This window comes from Aedes aegypti, chromosome 2, assembly GCF_002204515.2.
Source record: "Aedes aegypti strain LVP_AGWG chromosome 2, AaegL5.0 Primary Assembly, whole genome shotgun sequence".
Classification (NCBI taxonomy): Eukaryota; Metazoa; Arthropoda; class Insecta; order Diptera; family Culicidae; genus Aedes; species Aedes aegypti.
Window position 1 is genome coordinate 265,737,826 of NC_035108.1, and position 25,975 is coordinate 265,763,800.

The 25,975-nt window shown below is 38.7% G+C and overlaps 1 protein-coding gene and 1 pseudogene across 3 annotated transcripts in view; both read right to left on the reverse strand.

Annotated features, from left to right (window-relative positions):
* Positions 1-25,975, reverse strand: part of LOC5572932 (ADAMTS-like protein 1) — an 844,534-nt gene that overhangs the window by 551,254 nt on the left and 267,305 nt on the right. The window lies entirely within an intron of this gene.
* LOC110676573 lies at positions 10,135-10,585 on the reverse strand (annotated as a pseudogene).

The following is a 25,975-nucleotide window of genomic DNA, read 5'->3' on the forward strand; positions in this document are numbered from 1 at the left end:
TGAAATTTTGTGATAACAAAATTGAACATATTTGTAGTTTTGTTGAGGAAATTTCAGCTGGATTGCTTGAAAGGGAACAACACTAGAACATGCCAAGGTTGAGCATTTTGTATGAAAATCGACATGCGTTGCATTTATTGAGAACAGCACTGTATTCCAGTCTTCTGGTACAAAACTAGTTGTATGCAATGATTAGGTCATTTTTTCAGTACCATGACCCCACACAGTAGGGCGATTCAAAATTTAAAAATGTTTGAAAATCCAATCTCCCATATCTGCCTTACCATTCTTACCATAAAAATAGTGTTCTGTGGAATATTCAGCTTTCTAGGTGGTAATTTAAAGGTGGTTCAAAGACGATGTAGGTGTATATGGGAATTAATATGGAGAAATTTTGAAAAATGTTCCAAACACGTTAGAACTATAATGTATGTCTTATCATTCCATAGTGAAAACTCATTCTTCAAACCTTAATGAAGGATGTGGCTAAAGAAACAAATCCCTTTTGAGCTAATTTTGTTTGGGATTTTTGAAGATGTTTGCAGGGCTATAATAAATAGTAACAAATAAGCTCATTAATATCTCTTCTTTTAACCGTCGGATTGAATTGCTCTCTTCAGCAAAATTCTTTTTGCAATTTCTCATCGTAATAGGCTGTTTTTCATCACGTCAATCTATCATGGAACGGCCTACTTTCCTGCACTAAAGTATGCAGTGCAGGAATAGTCATTACCTAACTGAAACCAGTGCTGTAATGATTCATTACGCAACGCTTTCCCATTACGCAACTGTTTTGAGTTGCGTAATGAATTATAACACAACGATTTCTCAGAAATAGTAAAATAATGGTGAATGCATTCCGATATGATTTCTGATACCCTCAAGTGGTCTTCTACGAATTTGCAAAAAATGTTGTACGTAACTCGTTGCAGAACTCGATTTTTACAGCACTCGTCGTAATTATCCTACTCGGCAAGCCTCGTAGGATAAATTTACGACTCGTGCTGTAAAAATCATCTTTCTGCGACTTGTTCCGTAAACTACTATTATTATGATTTGAAGAATGAGTTTTTATTTTAGGATGATAAGTTTCTACTTACGTTTCAGTACTAACATACTTGGAATATTGTTCAAAATTTCTCCATAGTAATTTCCATAGTAACCTTCATTATCTTTGGGCCACCTTTAAATCACCCCCTAGAAAGCTGAAAATTTTACAGAACGCTATTTTAATGGTAAGGAAGATATGGGAGATTGGAATTTCAAACTCTTTTTAATTTTGAACCGCCCTACCCCTCAGTTATTGATCAATTAGTGTCGAAACCAACCTGTTAAATTCAATAAAAAACATAGAAAACATAAAATGCTAATACAAAAGCACGATTCGTAACGTTTCAAATTGGAACTTCAGTTAGTAAAACATTTTGTGTTTAACCTTCCAGTCGTCGCGCGGTTTGCTATCGTCAGAACCACCACGCTGCTGTTAAAAATGACAACAGCGCGACAACTGAAGTGTAAATATTAACTTAGAATTGCATAATAAATGAAATCTCTGTCAGTTTCTGAAACACTATTATGGATCAATTTTCATATTATGGATCAAATTTGGATGGATCAGTGTGTAAAATGAAGATTTTACTCTGCACCGGTCTTGATAGTGCAGTACAGTGAAGTCGAGTCCATACTTTCTGGGACACCCTATATTCCTCGAAAAAGTTCCTCCATGTCCAGGTAGATTTTTCGGAATTTGCTTCAGGTAATGCCTTCATAAAATTTTCTAAAAAATGTTTCTGCAGGAAGTTATGAAAGATACTTCGGTAATTCCTTTAATTTTTTCATAGATTCCTTTGGACTCTCCTTTGGAATTTCCTTTGGAACTTACTTTACAATTTCCTTCGACATTTCCTTTGAAATTTCCTTCCTTCTTATAGAATTTCGCTTTGGAATTTCCTTCGGTATTTTTTTAAATTTTCCTTTGGCTTTTCTTTCCTTTTCTTCGGAATTTCAAAAGGAATTTTCTCCGAAATTTCTACTGAAAAAAATGAATAGGTAATGTCTGTTACATTACCGCGGGGTTGACGTAGGACTACTATGGATACAACTTCTATCAATTCTGGGTTAGACACTAACTACAGTGCGCTAGCTTTTTGCAGATAATAGATGATAGGTGCTGTGATTGTGAGTATTCAATTACGTTTTGGTTTTAAGGGAGATCTGTCATTTGGTTTGGAAGCTTTTTCAGAGTTTCGGATTTCAAAGTAAAATACTTTAAAAATCATTGTATATAATACACGACCGCATGACGTTAACCACGCCATGTGATTTGCTGCATTTGAATTTAAGGGGCTTATTTTATAAGTCGAGTCGATCAAAATGATCCGACTGGAGTCACTGTCGACCAAAAAATTTGCTCGACACGGCTTTGTCACTCTAGTTTCTCGACAGTTGTCACTCCATGTGACTGGATTACTATGGGAGTCGACGGGTGACATCTGAAATATGCATGCTTACTTTGATCGACAATGATTACAGACGAGTCACGTGAATATGCTCGATTTACAAAATAGACCCCTAAGTCAATTGTCATAATTGCAACCTCCTTATAGTTAAAATTCAGAATGTAATGGTTTGTAAATTTAAGAACATTGAGGAGCTCTCCGTTCAGAGAAGTGCCCCAGTCATCGATATCGTCATCGCCACTGTAAATTTCAATTTGTCTTATTGTCAATTCTTCTTCTTCTTCTTGGCATAACGTCCTCATTGGGACAGAGTCTGCTTCTCAGCTTAGTGTTCAATGAGCACTTCCACAATTATTAACTGAGAGCTTTCTTTGCCAAATGTTGCCATTTTCGCATTCGTATAACGTGTAGTAGGTACGATGATACTCTATATCCAGGGTCAAGGAAATTTCCATTACGAAAAGATCCTGGACCGACCGGGAATTATACCCAGACACCTTCAGCATGGCTTTGCTTTGTTGACACGGACTCTAACCACTCGGCTAAGGAAGGAACCTATTGGCAATCGTCAATTATTCTTAACAAATCAGATATTATATAATGCTACGAAAAGAATTATGAGATGGTATACACATTAGGAAATATAACACAATTAATCTTTAGTATACATTTGTTGGCCCTGATAAGGACCGATTGAACGGAAAGATTCGAGCAACACGGACACACATTTTAACGGCGCACATGTTGGAATCCTCCTTGTCCGATGAGGTTTACGGCGGCGATGACGATGGATGCTTCTACGAGCGGCTTTAGACTGATTTTCTTCAGTAATCTCGTACAAATCTTGCGTTGGCGCACCGATTCCTGCAGGACCAATTCAGGAAGCGCGATTTCACAATTCGGTCGCTGGATTTGCAGCCGCTTGATGATCAACAGCTTTGTGCCTCTGGTAGCGAGAAGCTGAGCAGGTTCGGCGTACCTCTTATCAGCTCAAAAGCGAAAATGAAATGAAGGTATGCTTTATATCCTTAGAATAGCAGATGATGCTCCTCCTTTTCGTATTCGGGGGTGGCACATTTCGCATAAGGACGTTTAGCATAATGGACATTTGGCATAACGAGAATTATATGCCTTCTTTCAAATGCTACCTGTTCTTGTATGAACCCGCTTTATGCGAAACGTCCGTTATGCCAAACGTCCTTATGCGAAACGTCCTTATGCGAAATATCTTTTTGCGAAATGGGTCACCCCCTCAAGGCTCCCCCAAATCAAAGCGACTTTTCACGGCGACAGCGACAAACTAACGCCTCGATTTTGCTGTATGCACAGTTTGATGAGCGTGTCTAAGCCACAGCGACGCGATTTCGCAGCGATTTTTGTCGCGTCAGTCTAGATGGTGCCATATAAGAGTGCTTGCAGCGACTCAATAACGAAATCGATGCGACACGTTTCGTTTATTTAGGGCTGCGATGGCGGTCACAACCATGTCATCTCTTCTTGGCGGCGGCAGCGGCGATGGCTTTGGCTTCGGACGGCATCTTCTCTCGGTCGGTCGACGGTCAGTTTGGTTTGAGCGAAGTAAGACAAACGGGGGGTGTCCTTCGCTATCGATGTCTGTATCTGAGAAGCACGCCCGGTCAGAGCAAGCCAATCTATTGCCGAAAAGCAAATGACGTCAACTTTTCTCTAGCACCCCTATTTATAGATTTGCTTGACATCAACGTTGTCTATTAAAACAGTTTTTAAATTGCTAATCAAGAAAATTCGTTAAGTCAACAAAAAGTTATAAACGTTTAAAATATGTCTTGCCAATGTAACGCTCTTGGTTTTGAAATGACGTAGTCCTGCGTCAAAAGTTACTGTTGGAAGTTTTGAAAGATACTTCGGAAATTTCCTTCGGTTATTCTTTTAAAATTTTTTTTTTTCCTTTTTTTTCCTTGTCGGGTGTTGAATCACTGCTTCCAATTAACTTGAACTATTGTGATATCCCCTTTTAATGTATGTATAGTACATACATCATCCAGTGACATGTATGTCACTAAATGATCTATGTACTTCTGAGCTCATGAACACCTTATTATTGAGAAATAATGATCCTAAGCTGCAGTGTGAGAATTCCCCCAGTCTGGTGCAATTAGCTTAATAAAGCCTATAACATTGCTGGGGGTTGCGATCCTTATATCGGCAGGCTCTAAGAAGGGCTTACCAAATATCCTGGACCTACGATGGATTTGTGCACTGCAATAGCAGATGAGGTGTTCTGATGTTTCTCGCTTATCGTCACAGAGTTTTGAACAACACCGATCTTTTGTAAATGGTATCTACTGCGGCAGTGTCCTGTTACTACCCGGATAAAAACGTATCATTCAGTGAATGGAATAAACCATTAATGTACAATATAACGTATTGGATACAATACAGCGTATTGTAATTGAATGTCGAAGCAATATTATTCTTGTTTGGATATACAATTCAAAAACAATATAATATATTGTAACAGAACATTGTATTGTTTTCAATTGGTTTTATACCTTACAATTTTTGTCAAATTCCTATTTTCGCGTAAAACAACTGTTGCTTTTTTCTATGTAGCTTCGCTGAAAGAAATAAACAAAACAAGTTCAGAAAGCAAGAAATGTTAGGTGAAAAATATTCAAAAAGTAAAAATAAGTAGTTTTTTAGAAGTCACTTGACATTAGCTGTAACGACGAATGCAACCATGATACAGTTCGTTGAATTGTTTTTGTATTGTACAACAACACACTAATTGCTAATCAAGACAATACATGAACATTATATCGTATTGTATTTTCAAAATGTTTGTATGAGAAAATATCTATATTTGTATTGTTACGATACTTAACCACCCATACATTATATTGCAAAAATCTCATATACCATACAGTGAACTGTTCAAAACAATATATTGTACTGTAATTGTATTGTCATTTTACATATACTGTATTGTTTTTCCAATATATTGAATGGTACTGTTTCAATACGTTATATTGTTTTTGTATTGTATTTTTTATTCGGGTAGACCAGTGTATAAACTGAGATCCATTAGTGAGACCTAATAGTAGTTGGGTTTTTCCTTAGATTCTTAAGAATTACCTTTGAAATTTATTTTACAATTTTCTTTAAAATTTCCTTCGGCATTTCCTCTGGAATTTGCTTTGAATGGAGTTTCCTTTGAATTTTCCTTAGATATCTTTGGATTTTTTTTTTCAATTTCCTTCGGAAATTTAATTTGAAATTTATTTTAAATTTTCCTTAGATTTCTTTGGACTTTTCTTCGAAAAATCCTTCAGATTTGACTGTGGAATTTCCTTCACAATTTCCTTGGAATTTTCGAAATTTCCTTGGGAAATATTTGTTTTTGAATTTCCAAAGAAATTTCTTTTGAAATTGAAATCCAAATGAAATACCGAAAAAACAAATCCAATGTAAATTTGGAAGACAATTCCAAATGTAATTCCGAACGAAGCTCCAATGGAAATTCCGAAGGAAATTACGAAGCAAATTCAAAGGAAATTTCGAACAAAAGAAAATGTAAAAAATAAGGTAGCCTTTCCTTCGGAATTTCCTTCGAATTTTACTTTGGACTTTCTTTCGCAATTTCTTAGAATTTTCATTTGCAATTTTCTTCGAAATTTGCCTTTAAATTTCATACGGAATTTTGTTTAGAATTTCCTTTGGATTTTCTTTTCTTTCCTTTTGAATTTCTTTTGGAATTCAAATCCAAATGAAATTCCAAAGAACATTTCAAAGGAAATTCCGAATAAAATTCCAAATGTTATTCAAAAGGAAATTCCTATGGAAGCTTCAATAGAAATTTCGAAGCGAATTACGAAAGAAATTCCGAAGAAAATTTCAAATCAAATTCCGAACAAAATTACAAAGGAAATTATAATAAAAATCCAGAGGAAGCTCCGAAATAAATTTCGAAATTCCTAAGTGAATTCAGAAGAAAATTACAAAGGAAATTCCGAAGAAAATTCCGAAAAAAGTCGAAAGGAAATTAGAAAGTAAATTCAGGAGTAAGCTTCAAAGGAATTTCGAAAGAAACTCCAATTTAAATTCCAAATTAAATTTCGAATAAAATTTCAAATGAAACTCCAAAGAAAATTCCAAAAAATATAGGATATTCCGAAGAAAATTACACAGGCAATTCCAAAGAAAATTCTCAATATTCCATAGGAAATTCTGAAAGAAATTCCAAAGGAAATTCCAGATGTAATTCAAAAGAAAGTTTCGAAGGAAGTTCAGGAAAAATTCCAAAAAAAAACCTGAATGGAATTCCAAAGGAAATTCCGTAGAAAATTCAAAAAAGAAATCTGAAGAAAATCCCAAAGAAAGTCCGAAGGAAATTCCATATGTAAATTCAGAAGTAAATTAAAAAAAAAAAGAAAAATAACAAAGAAAATTTAAAAAAATAACAAAAGAAATTCCAGGGAAAACTGTAGAAGAAATTTCAAAGAAAATTCCGAAGGAAATTTCAAAGGGATTTCGATGAAAACTCCAATATAATTTTCTAAGGGAACTTCAAAGTCCGTACGAAATTCAAATTTAAATTCCTGAATTAAATTCCGAAGGAAATTCCGGAAGATATTCTAAAGGAAATTCAGAAGGAATTCCAAAGAAAATTCCGATGAAATTAAAAAAATAATATCCAGAGGAAATTTTACAGGGAGTTCCAAATAAGATTCTATAGAAAATTCCGATGGAAATTGCAAAAGAAATTTCGAAGGAAATTCTGAATGTAATTTCCAAGGAAATTTCGAAGGAACTTCCAAAAAAAAAAATTCTAAGTAGATTCCGAATGTAATTCCCAAGAAAATTCCAATGAAAAGTAATACCGAAGGTAGCTTTGAAAGAAATTTCAAAGGAAATTCTGATTGAAATTTCAGAGGAAACTTCGTATAAAATTCCAAAGGAAACATCGAAGTGAATTCCAAAGGAAATTCCGAAGGAAGCTTCGAAATAAATTCCAAAGGAAATTCCGAAGCTCCAAAGGAAAATTCGAAGGAAATTTCATAGAATATTTCAAAGTTATTACTAAGATGATTTTGAAGGAAACTGCAAAGGCAATCCCAAAGAAAATACCGTAGAAAATTCCAAAGTAAATTACAAAGGAAATTCTCAAGAAAATTCTAAATAAAATTCCAAAGGAAATAATCAACAAAATTCCAAAGCACCAATGGAAATTTCGAAAGAAATTCCGGAGAAAATTTCAAGGAAAATTAAAAAGTAAATTCCAAATGAAATTCCAATGAAGATCCTAAAGAAAATTCCGGAGAAAGTTGTATAGAAAAAATTTTAAAGGAATTTCCGAAGGAAACTTCAAAAGAAATCCCGAAGGAATTCTGCAAGAAACTTTAAAGGGATTTCGAAGGAAACTCCAATGTTATTTCCGAAGGAAAGAAATTTTGAAATTCCAAAGAAAACTCCGAAGGAAACTTCAAAAGTAATTTAAAATGGGAGATCGATCCAAAATTCCGAAGAAAAATCCAAAGGAAATCGCTTATGAAATTCCAAAGGAAATTTCGGAAGAAATTCTAAAGGAAATTACGAAGAAAATAACAAAGTAAATTCCGAAGAAAATTCTGAAGAAAAGTAAATGCCTAAGAATATTCTGAAGAAAAGAAAATCCGTAGAAAATTTCGAATGTAATTCCAAAATTACGTTAAAAATTTCAAAGGAAATTTCAAACGGACTTCCGAATAAATTCCAAAAAAAATTTTTAAGGGAGCTCTAAAAGAAACTCCAAGAGGAGCTCGGAAACTAGTTCGGAAAGAAATTCCAGCGGAAGACACGGAAAAGAAATTCCACAGGAAATTCTAAATTAAATTTCGCAGGAAATTTTAAAGGATATGCCGCAGAAAATTCCAAAAGAAACGGAAACTTCGAAGGAAGTTCAAAATTAAATTTCGAAGTTAATTCCAAAGGAAATACCGAATTTTGTAGAAAATTCAGGAGGGAGCCCCAAAATAAATTCCAAATAAAATTCCGAAGTAAACTTTAAAGGAAATTCCAAAGGAAGCTCTGAAAATAGTTCGGAAAGAAATTCCAAAGGAATGTAATTCTGAAGCTACGAAAAAGAAATTCCACAGGAAATGCCAAATAAACTCTAAATAAAATTCTGCAGGAAATTTGAAATGAAATTACCCACAAAATTCCAAAGGAAACTTTGAAGGAAATTCTAAATTAAATTTCGAAGTAAATTCCAAAGAAGATTCTGGAAACAATCCGAAGGATGCTCCAGAAGAAATTCCAAAGTAAAATTTGTTGAAAATTTCAAAGAAAGTTCCAAAGGGAGCCCCAAAATAAATTCCAACCAAAATTCGACAGAAAATTCCGAATAAATTTCTGAAGGATCCAAAAGAAATTCGGAAAAAAATTGTGTAAATTCCGAAGGAAGGTCCGAAAGAAATTATGATTAATTTTTCAAAATAAATTCCAAGAAAATTCCGAAGGAAATTTCAAAGGCAATTCCAAAAAAGATTCTAAAGAAAATTCCGAAGGAAGCTACAAAATAAATTCCATAGAAAATTCCTCAGAAAATTACAGAACAAATTCCGAAGGAATCCTCAAAATGAATTATATATAGAATTCCGAATAAACTTCCAAAGGAAATTCCGAAGCAAGCTCCAAAGGAAATTCAAAAAAAAATTCAAAAAATTTTGCAGAGGAAATTCTGAAGGATTTGTTTGGATTTAATAAATTAAAAAATTTCAAAGGAAATTTCGAAGGAAACTCCCAAGGACATTCCGAAAAAAAGGAAATTTCAAAGAAAACTCCAAAGGAAGTTCTAAATAAAATTCCGAAGAAATTCCAAAGGAGATTCCGAAAAAAAATACAAAGGAAATTCTTAAAAAATCCAGGGGAAATCCCGAAAAAAAAGTTCAAAGGAAATTCCGGATATGCACAAGAAACCATCAGGCGACACGGAAACCGGGTTGTTGTGCCCCAAGTGGTCGATCTTCAGCTTGCAGTTGGGCAGATTCCCGACCATGACGGTGCGATCCCAACCGGCCGACACGATGATCTGGTTCGAGTGGTTTAGCGAGAAGCGGACGCACGGAACCAAACGCTGTGGCCATCTTCCTGGATGGTGTAGGGTTTCAATGCTAGTAATGGACCCCTTAGTAGCTGAAATTCATTCTAGACGCTTTTCCGCAATGGTATTCCAGACGCATATACGTTTTGTGGAGTCTTACAACAAATTCAATGTCTTTACTTCATAGTACGTCTATGAAACATACAAAATCTTTCGATTTTTCCAGCGAAATATGCATTTGAAAAACTGTTGTCCGAATGCCTATTATGGACCCTCCCGGGGTCCATAATAGGATTGTTTACAAATTTGACGTTGCGTATTATGGACCCTCCATTTGATTCCCATGTAATCCGGCTCGCTGCCGACGAGCCTATTATGGACCCACCTGGAAATGCGTATTATGGACCCTCTTGTGTGGTTTCATTTACAAAACTGTTCAAATATCTGTATTTATGCGTCTCAAACCAAATATTTTGTTTGAAACAGCTGACTAACAATGTAATCGAAGTTCCCCCGGTGGATTTTCATAGGAATAAAGTTGCTTTGAGTGTTAATTTTATATTTTTCTGTAGGGGGTCCATAATACGCAAAGGGTCCATAACCGGCATCGACTCCCTACTTGCACTCGGCCAAGGAGGTCCACAGCTTGATGGTCTTGTCACGGGATCCGGACACGATTTGACGGTTGTCGATGGAGAAGGCAACCGACAGGACATCCTTGGTATGGTCTTCAAAACGACTGGTGGACTTTCCGGCAACCAAATCCGACAGGAGCAGGGTTTTGTCCCACGATCCGGACAGGGCGTAGTTACCGACCGATGAGAGGATTACGTCGCTGATGAAGTGCGAATGGCCATACAGACGCTTCTGGGGGATTCCGTAGCTGGTATCGTCGCGAGTCAACTTCCAGATGATCAAAGACTTGTCACGCGATGAAGACAGGATCATGTTCGGGTACTTCGGATTGGTGGCAATCTAGGTGACCCATCCGGAGTGACCAACGAGCTGGCCGCGGAATTGCAGCGTTTCAGCCATGATTATTGTTCACTTTAGCACAAAAACTGCACTTTAACCAGAAAGGGCAACGAATGCGTGCCGCACGTTCTGCGAAGAAAACAAAAGGAAACGTCTATCCAACACTATCGCGTATCGACACCACAGATTGTTGTGTGAGTGCGCAAATAGAATGTAGAGTAGTAGGGTAGATTGCCAATTTTGACACAGAGTAAAAACGCGCCAAAAATTGCACACCCATAAGGAATACATAGGCCAGGAGAAGTGGATGAACTTGTCATTCATTTTTCTGTCAAATCTCATACAAAATCTACTTTTTCTCTGACAGAAATTCACTCTAGGTGAACCACTTCCCCTGGCCTATGGGCTGTGCAATAATAATTGACGAGGTTTTAACTTGTATAATAATTGGCAATCTACCCTACATGGAAATAATCTGTATGTGTGATATTTTTATATCGTTTTCGTTCAGGAACTGGGTCGGTGATCAAAAAATAAACAAACCAACGTCAAGCCAGAATCGGATTGGGGTTGAAACTGTGTGTCGCCAGTTCCAACCTAGGTTCAAAAACGAATTCAACATATGATTTATTGTGCTCTGCAAGATAAATCCACGTAATGCGATTATCTGAAAATGTCGATATACCGTCGCAGTGATAATGAAAATCACCAAATGTTTCAGATTTAGTAAACTTGAAACATTTGCGTCCTTGAAGAATGAAAAAATCCAAGCCTACTTGAATTTTGACGTTGCGATTGAATTGCGCGCATATCTTCTGCGCGCTACCGCCGCCGCTGGATGTGGATTTAAAATGAGCGCCGCAATACATACTCTATAGAGCGCTGCATATGACGAGCCTAACCTCACTTATTTGACAGTTGCTGGTCCTGTTGTTTACGTTTCGGACTTAGTCGTTTTTTCCATCATTTTTTCATCTTCGCATTTCTATCACCAGCATGTTGATGGTGACGATTTTCCACGGTAGGAAGATAGAATAATACGATCCGTGGGTATCTGCAGTGGATTTGACCTCTCCTCCCGGCAAACTTTCACGAAATTAAGAATGATTCAAAAAAAGCACTAAGTCCAAACTGTAAACAACAGGACCAGTACCTGTCAAAATTGATGCGTGACGTCACAGTGCAGTGGAGTATTGTTGAAGGACGTGCTCCATGTGACACGGGAGCACACTCGATTAGAGATGCATTCAGATTCGTCCAGCATGCAGACGGGCCGTGACACATGCGTTCGATACTGAGTGATTGGGCCCTCGAAATCCATATTTGAAGCTTAACTGTCCGGCGGGCATATTTGGCAAGATTATGGGGCCAAAGAACCAACCCGGTGCTAGGCAGCCATGTTTTCGTGGTCAGCATCAAACTCAAGAGCAACAACGTACAATGGTCTAATCATATTACGGAATTTTTCCTCCAATACTAAAATGTGTTTTTAGCTAATCACATCAACCCAAATTGACTTGCTGTACTGCAATTCAATAGTTTGCAACCGTTTGTTAGTTCGAATAACTGTTGTTATGCGGGAAAAGAAATTTTTCGGAGAAAAAGATTTCGCCATCACCGATTGTTATTCCTCAAACGATTATTTGTTTACAAACATTGAGCTGTCAGTGGGAACCACTTCCCAGTAGGAACCAGAGATGTTTGCTCGTTATTTTTCAATGGAATTGTATGGGCCGTGTCAGGAGGCTGCAAAGAACGGACTTACCCGGTTATAGCCTTTCCTGAGTGCTTCGTTGGTATCGCAGACATCCGTAAGATCCACCACACCCGTTTGCTGGCACGCTTCCGCTTCCTCCTCGGGGGAGTCCACCGGGCCATTCCGAGGGCTTCTTTGGCAGCTATCTGGGCAAAAGCAGTCGCCCGGCCCATTGTTTTCAGCTCACTTTGGCCAAACTCCTTTTCCACATCGAGCTCCTTCCGGCTGGTTTGGGTCGCCACACGACAAGGGAGTTTCTCATATGCAGCATCGGTTAGCCGGCCAAGAGAGGACACTCCAGAAAGAATGTTAGTCCACGCTTTTGGCACGCTGCAACCAACCGGCGAAACGACTCCGAGACCGGTGATAACGACCCGATGTTTTTCGGCCGCGCTGGTGGACATTAACATTTATGCAACGCAAACACGGAAGTACCATTTCAATTTTAACACGATAAACAATGATGGCGTCGTGTTTCTGCAAAAGTCACAGATAATGTTGCACTTGCACACATTCAATAGAATGTGTAGAATCGACTTAATTTGTAAGATGTATCACGCAACATGATTATGTTTGTGTGTTGTTATAATTGGAGAATTTAAAATCGGTTTGTTATACAGTGTAGAAAAAATGATGTGCATTTGTTTGACTGTGGTAGTTAGAAGAGTGTAAAATAAATCTAATACAAGACTCTTTCTTATGTTTCAATACATTTCCTGCATGATTCACATGCAGAAACTGTATTATGAGGACCCTTGCAATTATTGCAAGAAAATTTTGTTTTGCGTGTAGATAATAAACTTTAGCATAACGCCATACTACCATAGTAAGCTGATTCAGCACTGTTGTATTTAACACAGTTTTAAGTTTTGTAGCTGTTATTTTTGGAAAACATATAAATGCTCAAATGTATAGAAAACTTTAAAATAAGCAATGCAATGATTCACATGCAGAAAGTGCTGTTATATACCTATTCAGAGAATTTTAATGCATTTTCGACTATACGTTTTCTGTAATTATAAAGTGAGCTTTCAATTACGACATGCAATGCATGTGTTGTAAAAATATGGCTCCAGACGAAACAAAAACGCCCACATTTCCAGTTTGAAACTCGTTCCGAAATTATTCAAATCGGTATATTAAACTGATAATATTGTTTTATTCCCCCAGATGAAAGCAAAGCAGCAAATTATGTTTATTTTTACAGCGTACTGTGTAAGTATCTCATTAAACTCAACACGGTACTTTGCTTACTCTGCCTATCCACGATCTATAATGCTCACGAACGGCAAAGCGGCGGCTTTACACTGAGCAATTTACATGGCAAAGTCTCGTTCCTGGAGCGGACAAATTGCTAAACAGATGAAAATCACAACCATAAAATGAGATTTCGTTCTTTAATTTGAGTTTTTTCCCTTCCGCAGCGCAGACCAATGGCTACAGTCCACAACAGTGCCTCAAGATTTGAACCTAGCGGTCATGAAAAACTGCCCCGCCTAGACGAAGAAGGCGTCCACCTCCCTCGGACGGAATATTGAACAAGTAATACTTCCACAGAACATTGAAAAATAGCACAACCACGAGGTCTACTTTGGATGGGCGGAGTGGGCGTCAATGGGAACAATGAAAACCACAATAGAAACCGGATGATGATCATGATGATGCTGATGAGAACATGACCGGAAGGAGATTTGCCAAAGACAAACTTTTATCAGTCCACCCCAATTCAGTCAACTCGTAAGAATACTCCTGGTCCTTTATACTTTCTATTCTTTTCCATTCAAAGTCTACCTTTTTGTCCCGGATCTCTTTATTTTCGACGGGATACTCCTTCAATTTCACCTTTCGTTTATTCCTAGCTTCTCGGTCATTGCTTTCATGGAGTTAACCATCGTTCTGTCTAAGGGTAAGCGATATTAAGAACGATACCGTAAAATACTGCAGAAACAGAATTCAGATCCACTGAAGCGATTTTTTTGGATTTCATTTCGTTTTGTTCAGTTCAAAAAAGAATGGAACAAACGGAATTTTGCAAAATATTGAACTGAATTCCTAAAATAAGAAAAATGAGTCAAATCAAAATTCCCACAAAATGATGTTTTGAACTACCGTTTTCATTTGGCTTTCGAAGTCCTGAATAATTTGATTTTCAATTTGACTGGTGAGTCGTAAATTGAAATTGTGTGCGCTTTCAAACTGCAAAGTAAGTATTTGAGCTTTGTCGCAATTAGTCAGAAGTGATTTATTTTCCTCTTTCAGTGCCACAATTGGCTTCTGAGGCTTTTTAAAAATATTAGATAATTTACATAAGGGCTTAGAGCCAAGGTCCAATTTAGAAATTTTATTTTCAGATTTGATGTTTTTTTGAGAAAAGAGTTTACTCTGCGAGTACTCCGTTTCTTCGAATGGCTCAAATCGTTGGAATCATCTCGTATCAACATAAAAAAATATGATTATCGCATACCCTTAGTTCTGTTACCCCGAGTCTAGTTCCATGATACCTCGGGGAAATCGTTCGGAATTAGTACCTTATTCGCCTTTCTGAATCCATTTCCTCCTTTTCTGAAGAGTCGAGCATTTTCACTTCTTTATCTGCCATTTTCCGCGTGGAATAACAGATACAGCTTCGATGAGTGTTCAGAGCAGGGTTTCCTTAGCCGAGTGGTAAACTGCTCGGCTACAAAACAAAGCCATGCTGAAGGTGTCTGGGTTCTTCTCTTGGGCAGTCCAAGATCTTACCATAACGGAAATTTCCAAAACTCACCTGGGCATACAGTATCATCGAGCCTGCCAAACGATAAACGAATGCGGAAATGGTAAGTTTGACAAAGAAAACACTTAGTTAATAAATGTGGAAGAGCTCATTGAAACTGAGAAGCAAACTCTATCCCAGTGAAGACGTAATGCCAAGAAGAATAAAAAAAGAATGTTCTTTGTGGGATACGCGGAAAAGGTGGAACAGCAAAGTGTGTCACTGGAGCAAATGCCGCGACAGCAGAACAGAGACGACGGAGCCGTTATCTGATTCAGGACTCGTTCTCTTCGTTGTTGGGACGCATTCGCAGTTATGTGCTACCATTTGTCCTGGTACACCTTCGGTTACTGGCAGCGGAAGAAACGCTCAATGCTCGGGAAAGGAGTACACAGCGTCTACTCCAGCTAATAAATCACGATAGCGTCTTTGGAAGTTAATTTTCCACCTTACCGGTTCATCGTTTTACGAGTCGTTTCCGCTGGCAATCAAATGAAAATGTAACTTTTTCGTTTTAAAGCGGAAAAGATTTTATGTTTAACATCTGAATTTCAAAAAGAATTATTTTCAAAAATGAATTTGCCTTATTTGTTATTGTCTGATAAATGAAATTGAAGAAATCTAAAGCGTGTTCAACAGTTCAATAGTTACCTTTCATTTCTTTTACTTTTGATAAAACATTCAATTTTTCGATTTTTAAGTATGATTTTTAGAATTTTCGTTCAAGCGATTGTAGCTACTTGCGACTTGTGGAAATCTTATCTTTCAATAAATGAATAGATGTGTTACAGTCAACCGACCCAAATCCATCTACTTTGCTAGCGTTCCACTTAACCATGACCTGATAGTTGATTCCATTACTTATTTAACTTGATAAATGACTGGACATTGCGTACCATAGGGACTTCGGGTATCTACAGGTGTGAAAAATACCCCATTTGTGGTCATTATACTCTTGTCTAGTAACTCCTATTCCTACCTCTTCGTGGTGCCTATTGGGGTATAGGTAATCATAGGAAAGATCGGGTAATCAACCCCGATGGGACCTTGGTCGTATGTTGACAGAGAAGGTGGGTTCCTGCTTTCCATGTTATGGGCGGTTAAAAACAACGTCTGTTTTTCATGTTAGAAGCGGTAAATCATGGTCCTAGTACTTTGCACGATGGTTTTCCGACAAGACAGGGGGTTGATGTAGGCCTTAGAAAACTCGCACCGGAACAATCGGTATAGACAGGGCCGCATAAATGGGGAGGCCGAAGGGGCCTTAGGGGCACCAATTACGACTTAATATATTTTCCATTGAGAATTTAAGCACTATTAGAAATCGACGAAGTGATATCATAAACCGGAGCAAATTGATCAGCATTCTTAATTTTTTTGTAATATTATCCTTAAGATTCCAGATAATATCAAACTTAATTCAAGAACATCGGTATTGTGCCGTTCTTTGTCGGCCTACGTAATTCATTTTTGATTAAACTACAATCAACAGTTGATAAAATAACCTCAAAAATTTGAAATCGAAATGCACACCTTGGGCCGAAATTGATTACCACATTACAAAGTATAAATATGTGAGAGTAAAAAATTATCTTATCCACTGAATTTTGTCTCCTGTTTCAAGATGCCAAATCTCTGCAACTAACAAATTGTTCCATTTGAATACTTAAATAAAGTTTGAAAATTCATATAATACATTTGAGTAGACAATTTATTTGACACGGGTAATTGGCTGGGCATGGCGTACCATTGGTACCTCGCGTACCTGCAGAAATAAAATAGACCCCTTTTCTTTTTTTTTAACTAGTTCATTTATTTGAGGCTCAATCGTAAAATAGACCCCTTTGTGTGGACCTCTTGCCCAGCAACTCCTATCCCTACCTCCTCGCGGTACTGGCCGGGGTACAAGTAACCTGAGGGAAGATCGGGTAACCAACCTCGGTGGGAACTCTGGTTGTATGCTGACAGGGAAGGGGGTTTGCTTTTGCATATGTTTCTGCAAACCAGGAGCGTCTGTACTCCATGTCAGGAGCGGCTGATCATCGCCCAAGTGCCAGAAAAGGACTAAACTGCGCACTATGGTCCTCCGAACATTTAGGGGGAATGGTCCCCTGGAATTCAAGGAGATTGGTGTCAGCAACGAATAATCAACGATAGAATACGAACCGGGACAATTGGCGAACACCACAGCGACGTAAAGGGACTAGCGATTGGATGCTTGGTACGTGGAACTGTAAATCTCTAAACTTCATCGGAAGCACACTCATACACGTCGACGCGCTGAAGGGCCGCGGATTCGGCATCGTAGCGTTTCAGGAAGTGTGTTGAAAGGGATCAATGGTGCGAACGTTTAGAATGGTAACCATACCATCTACCAGAGCTGCGGCTACACACACGAGCTGGGAACAGCTTTTATAGTGATGGGTGATATGCAGAGGCGCGTGATCGGGTGGTGGCCGATCAATGAGATAATGTGCAAGTTGAGGCTCAAAGGCCGGTTCTTCAACTTCAGCATAATAAACGTGCACAGCCCTCACTCTGGAAGCACTGATAATGATAAAGACGCTTTTTACGCGCAGCTCGAACGCGAGTACGACAGCTGCCCAAGCCATGACGTCAAAATCATCATAAGAAATCTAAACGCTCAGGTTGGCCAAGAGAAGGAATTCAGACCGACTATTGGAAAGTTCAGCGCCCACCGTCTGACGAACGAAAACGGCCTACGACTAATTGATTTCGTCGCCTCCAAGAACATGCTCATTCGTAGCACCTTCTTCCAGCACAGCCTTGCATATTGATACACCTGGAGATCACCACAGCAGACAGAATCACAAATCGACCATGTTCTGATTGATGGACGGCACTTCTCCGACATTATCGACGTCAGGACCTATCCTTGCGCTTACATCGACTCTGACCACTACCTGGTGTTGGTTAAACTGCGCCCAAAACTCTCCGTAGTTAACAACGTACGGTACCGACAGCGGCCCCGGTATGACCTAGAGCGGCTTAAGCAACCGGATGTCGTAACAGCGTACGTGCAGCACCTCGAGGTTGCATTACCGGACTGTTGGAGAACTGTGAAAGCTTCCATCAACAATGCAGCTGAGAACAACGTTAAGTACGTGGGACGGAAACGACGGAACGATTGGTTCGACGAGGAATGTAGCCAGATTCTGGAGCAGAAGAATATAGCACAGGCGGTTATGCTGGGACCCGACAGAACGTGGACGGGAACCTCAACATCAGACCCGCCTTTTTCGGGAGAAAAAACGCCGCCTGAAGGAGATGGAATGCGAGGAGATGGAACCGCTGTGCCGGTCTCAAGAAACATGTAAGTTCAATCAGAAGCTCAACGCATCCCGCAATGGCTTTGTTCCGCGAGCCGAGATGTGCAGGGATAAGGATGGGAGCATTCTGACGGACGAGCGTGAGGTGATCGAAAGGTGGAAGCAGCACTTCGACGAGCACCTGAATGGTGCTGAGAGCACAGGCAATGAAGGACGGGACAACGGAGGAAATGCCTTCGTCAGTACTGCGGAAGATGGAAGCCAACCAGCCCCCACTTTGAGGGAGGCTAAGTATGCCATTCACCAGGTCAAGAACAATAAAGCTGCTGGTAAGGATAGTATCGAAGCCGAATTCATAAAGATGGGCCCGGAGAGGTTGACCATTGGTTATCAGTGCAGAGGCTGACAGTTTGGGAAGCAGAACAGCTACCGGGGGGATTGAAGGAAAGGGTAATATGCCCCATCTACAGGAATGGCGACAAGTTAGATTGTGAGAATTTGCGAACGATCACCATTCTGAATGCGGCCTACAATGTATGATCCCAGATCAACTTCCGTCGTCTGTCACCTGTAGTCAACGAGTTCGTGGGAAACTATCAAGCCGGCTTCGTTGACGGCCGATCGACAGCGAACCAGATCTTTACTGAACGGCAAATCCTCCAAAAATGTCGTGAATACCAGATTAGAACGCATCACCTTTGCATCTATAGGCGGCATACGATAGTGTCGACCGCGTAGAGCTATGGAAAACCATGGACGAAATCATCTCTCCCGAGAAGCTCACGAGACTGATAGAAGGTGTGCAAAATTGTGTGAAGGTTTCAGGTTAACAATCCATTTAATTTGGATCCCGCCGGGGACTACAACAAGGTAATGGTCTTTCGTGCCTGTTGTTCAATATTGCGCTAGAAGGTGCTAAGCGGAGAGCCCCGGGCTTAACAGCCGGGGTACGATTTTCACGAGATCCAGTCAATTTGTTTGCTTCAAGATTTGTTTGCATGTTGCAACAATGCCGGACAGTAACCTCGGAGTTCGCGTCGGATCCGGTTGGTACAAGAAGGCGTGGAGCGCAGCGAGCTAGGTGGGGCATATCAAGTGCCCATCGATTTGGCGAGCGTGGGGCAGAACCGAGGATGGAGAGAACCGAGTATTGTGGCGTGAAATTGTTAGTTCAGTGTTATCTGTTTCGATGTTAACTAAATAAATGAATGAATTGGGTATATGAATATTATATGGCTTATGTAGGGCATGTCAGCTGTATTATAGCACTATATTGGCATGCAGGGCAAATTAAGGTGCTATTTGATTACTTGGATTCCTTAAAGTTGCTTTTAGCCTGGTACCACGAGGAGTAGGAATAACAGTTGCTGGCCAAGAGGCTAAGGATCACATAAGGGGTTTGTTTCTTCTTCCCGCTGGTAAGCAAAGTACTAAAAGTACGCCATGCAAAGCATTATCAACTAACAGTTCAATGATAGTCGAATATTTGATAAAGTATACTACTAGCTTTAACAGTTTTATACAAATTTTATTTTGAAGCCGATAACTTCATCTAGGAAAAACTGTATTTGGTATGTTATGTTGTGATATGTGTTCTTTGGAAGAGTAGGCATTTTCCTACCAGTAATGTTGGTATCCGAGGCCCTCTGCATTTCATATCTAAAACAGATAGATATCCTGGCAGAGTTAACCTTTGGACGATGGTTAGTTATTTTTTGGCAGTTATGCGGCTTATTTAGGTATCCTCCTCTGCATCTTATGTATTCTGAAGGAGGATGACTGTAGAGACTATGCCACCATGTATTTTGTTATGTCAATTAAGTGCCTTTCAAATAACAAATTTTTGGATTGTTTTGTTAAGACACCAAATTTACACCTCTCGTAGAACATGACCGACGACTTCTTAAGATACCACCAACGGCGATAAATCCCAAATAAACGTGCCGAATTAATATTGTGAGCTAAAATTTACAACCTTTTCTTCATATGGTACCTATCCTGCCAGCATTGTGTTGCCTCTGCTCGTAAAAAGTTGCTCCACTTTCAAAGTTCATTAAGCCGAAGATGTAGGACATCGCACAATGTATGTACAATGGCAAAGGAAATTTTCAAACGGCATTTCCTAGAAGGTATACCTGCCTAGAGGAAAGACTGTTAAAGCTCTCTTCTGGTAGGCTGTTGTTCATGAACATGCCGGAGTTCACAGGAGTAGGTGTATACTGAGAACGATGTTTATCGCTCTAATCTGCTTTGGGGGAGTTTAATATTTGACGTGCGTGCTAGGTTGGTGACATTCCAGCATCCTTTAACAGCTACGAGTTTTAGAGGGCAAAGTAATATGACGATAATGCTTCAAGCATAAAAAGTTTACTCGATTCATTCATTGATACATAAAATATGTCTAGAAATTAAAACTTAGCACATTGTCTCAGAACCAATCATATTACCATCCTTGCCAGAAGTGTAGACATCCTTCCCACTCCTGGTTCGAAATTTCTCAACCAAAGTTACACCTTCCCTAATGGTTCTGTCATATCATGCCAACGTGCCCTGTTGACAAACATGTCTCTCTGAATTTGTTTCATTCCATTCTCTTGCTTTCCTATTTCCATCTCAACATCAAATGGAACCGGATGTTCACCTGAGCGTTGACTTCCCTATTGATCCTGATAGCCAGCAACGGCAGAAGCGACTCTAGGCATACGAAATGAAATTTTCACAGGCTAGTCAGACCAAATTCCGTGCGGCAGCAAAAGCCACATGACTGCTAAATGTACAAGTCACAAAGTATGCCCTAAATGTACTGAAACCACTCCGGCGACACGATAGAGTCAACCTGATGCGAACTATTCCTACCTTGTGCTTGTGGATGCTTTACTATTCTTGAACCGTGAATGATGCTGCTGCTTGCTTCCTCTCCGGAGCTCATTTGTGGCTCTCGGACAGATGGTGTGCATAAATGTTTGAAAAATTTGTAATTTGCATAACGACATTCACAGCGAGCCTTTCTTCTGCCGAGGAGACCTGGAAATAGCGTAGTGGGAGGGCCAAAACAGTGCCATCCCGTTGCTTCACGATATGTGTGATCTATGGCTCTAGATTGGGGGGCCTGGGCATGTTAGTTTTCCTGCCGAGTGCTAATTCCTTCGGAGGGATGTTTTTTGTTCCTTCTGGTTTGCGCTCACATTCCGTGGAAATGAATTCCATTATCCGAAATCTTTGGTCTTTCCGTCAGCAAATATGCAAAAACAAAATGTTCCTATGTTTGGGCTGCTGGCCAATTATATAACTATTGTCGTTGTAGTTCCCAGATGGTGATCTAGGCAAGCTCATTATAACTGAATGCCATTTAAGGTATTCATATCACGTTTGCAAAACGGCTAGTTACGGAACTCTTCATGAGATTCTAGAGGGAGTGTGAATCTGAACATCTTTCGGTAATTATTCAAATTTGTTAAATTAAACACATCATATCTCTCTGGCTACATATCCAGACACTTTGAAAGTATTAATTTTGTTCAGTCTGGCCGTGCAGACCTTATTTAGAGACTTACAGTCACCCCACAGTTATGGATAGCACACAGATATGGATCAGATTTGGATTAAAACGGGAATATCTCATCAAATAGAGTTGCAATTACGCAGAACACATTTTACCTACGTGAACCATAAATCTGTACAGCATCACAATCAATTGTAATATGCTTATTCATATTTTTTCCGTCCGTAGGAAATAAAATGTCAAGCGTATTCCCAGATGCGTTGATTCATAACTGTGGGGCATTGAAACTCTTACCACAGTTATGAATCAAAGATAAGACGATTCCGAAACAAACGCCAAAACGTATGCTTTCACTAGCACACCATTCGTTTATCTCGCAGATAAATTGCTGTTATAGTGTTTTGATCCATAATATGAGTCGATTTGATCCATAATACGGATCCTCCTCTCCCACTGATCCACATCTGTGGGGTGGACATCGTTTGCAATTTCTATTGAAATCGACACTTTTTCGTAAATAACCGGGTATTTTGAGGTGTATTCTCAAAAACAACTATATTCCGCAGTGCCAGGGAGGTAATTTTGTTCTGTACAGCTTCATCATGTTTTTTAATCGTAGTTTATTCTGAAAAATGGCCCTTAGTTGATCCATAATTGTGGGGTGACTGTAGTCACTGTTGTAATGTAAACCTCTAAAATATTTTTGTTTTAGTAGAAATCCCTTCTTTTCGTCAATATGGCCGCTAGAGTAAATTTATTTTCTTTTTCTCCTTGCAGTGAATCCTGATGCAATAAAAAGAAAAGAAATTCACACCGTCTTCAGCCAAAGGCACGGGAAATTGGAAAAACCAATGAAACAGTGAAGAATTTTTGGTTTGACGAAAAGTTTCCACTGACTGGGGCGGGCATCGAACCCACACTCCATAGCACAATACGCCAAGCAACGCCGCTATCCGCACGCCTAGGAAGCCCGCAAACTCTATTGACTTAAGAAACACTTATGTCAGTATTCAACAGATTATTCAGGAATATCTTTTCAAATTCCTTGAGCAAAAACTTTTACTGCTTTCTCAACAGATTTCTTCTGGGACATTTCAGGGACTCCTCCAGGTAGGCATACCAACAGTAATTCCTTTTTAAATTATTCACCAGCTCTCCCAAGAATGCGTCCAGAAATTTTTCCAGCGATTTTTCAAGTAATGTTCAGAGGATTTTTTCTTAGAATTTGCTTTAAAAAATCCAACGCTACTACCTTAAATATTTTCTCTTAATTAAGGAGTTCCTACGAATAAAGTTCTCAAAAGCTTATTCCAGAGGTTTTAAAGAAATTTGTTTAAGGATTTTCTTCTGAAATTTCTCGAACGCTTTCAGAAATACATTTGACGCAACTAGGGATGTCATGTCCCCCTGTTTGGACAAATTGAGATGCAAAATTATTAAAAATAATGGAATCGACCTGATAGGCTTCGATCCCACGACTCCTAATACGCTGGACTGGGCGTGTTAACCAACTACGCCACAGAACGTTTCTGCCGTCGGCTGGTAAGCCGTAACAGTGTCAACAACCCTAGCTATGTAAAATTGAGCAGCTATCTCCCTATCGCAAAAGCGGTCCAGCGAAAGACCTGCGACCTAGTCGAAAGCTCAATGCGTACTAACGATCTCAACTAGCCACAGTTGGCTTATGAGCACGGTGTACTATATTAAGAAGATGATATATTCCGGAAACTGACAGCTAATTGACGACGTCATTTCTATCGAATCTATGACATTTGGTCGAAAGACATTTGGTCAAATGACGTTTAGTCGAATGACATTTGGTCTAAAGTACATTTGGTCGAACGGACATTTCGTCGAATGGACATTTGGTCGAAAAGGTTTAGTTGCAACAGAAAGCAAAGGATAAGTGATTGAACCGACATTTCGTGGAAAGGATAGAGGTCGATTCTAAATAGTATGGAAACAAAGTTTTACATTTCGTCTGACTATCGTCGAGAGCAGCATTTTGTCGCTAATGCAAGAGTGATTGAATAATTGAAAAAGTTTCAGCCATTTTGCCAACAATCTATATGTGATTAGCTAAATTTAGTTATTCAATTTGATGAACGCTATCCCAATTGATCAGCTTCTTGCGTTTCGACGTCACATTTTTGTTCAGGCGTGTTCTGCGATTCGAGATAAGCTGTTCTTAAATGGAAGCAAGCCGTCTTCCCTTACCCGATACATAGAATTAGCATAAACTTCATTTATAATAATTCAAAGGTTCGACTGCAAACTCTGTTATTTATCGAGGTCATCATCACTGTCAGCAAAGCCATATATTTGCTTGAGGAAAATTATTAAGCTGGAATTCACAATAAGTCAATTGGCCATAAGTAGAATTACCGACACCTAAGATTCACTTCGCCATAAAGGTTTTAGTTAAATCAAATTTTTCCTGCCGTTTTAATTATGATTTGTGCATTAAAAAATCTTAGCCAAGTCCATGAGCCACACGACCCGGAAGTCAAAGAAAGATCCCGAACACTCTCCGAAACCTTTCATCAGATGAAGATCAGCAGTTCATTACGAAGAACGATGACATTTCAAAAAAAATAATAAATAATAAAAACATTATGTTCACATCGTTGAATAATTAAATAACTTGTTGAGCAGTTTTCAAAGAATGAGATATTTTCAAAGAATAATAAATTCACTAGAGCTTAATATTTCAGCCAATGTACAAAAAAACTCCTTCTCAAAAGTTCTTTTGAATAATATTAGATTAAAGAATTTTAGATTTGGCATTACATCAAGTTTCAAGTTAAAGATGCATAAATTTAAAAATAAGACTCCATTTTTTCATTCAGCAACGGTTATTGAACAGATTATTCAAAGGAATACGTTATCCTACCATTTTTGCAAAATTTAGAAAACAATAATCAATTTTACCAAATAATCTTTCAATAAACCATTTGATAATAAGCTACCAACCAAGTATCCGTTCAACTAAACGTCATTCCACCAAAATAAATGTTCCAAAGCAATTCGACCAAATGTCCTTTCGACCAAATGTACTTTCGACCAAATGTCATTCGACCAAACGTCATTCGACCAAATGTCATTCGACGAAATATCCTAAAGCCCTTTCTATCCACCTCGAACAAATTTGCGGAAAAAAATGATCAAGTGGTCCGGATGGTACATGGTACGATAGGAGTGACTTCACATGTTTACAATCATACTTGATGTTTAGATCAGCCTGCCTTGTTAATTTTTATGCCGTGGCTTATGAGTAGGGGAACATGGTCCAAGACGCAATAGCTCATCTCATTTAAATCATTCCTAGAACGTTTCAATTTGAATTATTTGCCAAACGATATTAAAATACGTTTACCCAAGAGTAGCCGCCACAACCCTTGGACATAAACTCATAGATTTTTCCTTAATTTTCCGGTGAAATACAACATTTTTCAATTTTTTGGCGTAAATATTAAGGTTTTTCGATGATTTCATTTGACCGCGTTGATATACCTGTGCTACTATTCAAATTACAAAAACTAGGAATAGAGTCTAATCTTCTGAAATGGATTGAGTCCTACTTAACCAACCGTCAACAAATAGTTAGATTCAAAGGAAGTAAATCGAATCCCATTCAAGTCACCTCTGGAGTCCCTCAAGGTTCCCATTTGGGCCCTCTTCTCTTCATACTGTTTGTCAACGACATCTCTTTGATCCTTAAACACATAAAAGTTCTGATTTACGCTGATGATATGAAACTTTATTTAGAAATTATTAATAAAGAGGACATAAATATATTCCAAAATGAAATAAAAGTCTTCTACACCTGGTGTAATAAATCCCTGCTGCAATTGAATGTAAAAAAATGTAACTTAATAGCTTTTAGTAGAAAACGAGACACACCAAACGTTACAATCACCCTAGGAAATCAGCCAGTGGTAAAATGTGACAGAGTCAGAGACTTAGGTGTCATCTTAGATTCAAAACTAACATTCATTGATCATTATAATACAATCATCAACAGAGCAAATAACATGCTTGGATTCATAAAACGGTTTAGTTATAGTTTCCATGACCCGTACACAATTAAAACGTTATATACTGCATATGTAAGGTCAATAATTGAATATTGTAGTGTAGTTCGGTCTCCTTTTTCAATAACACATGAAGAACGGATAGAA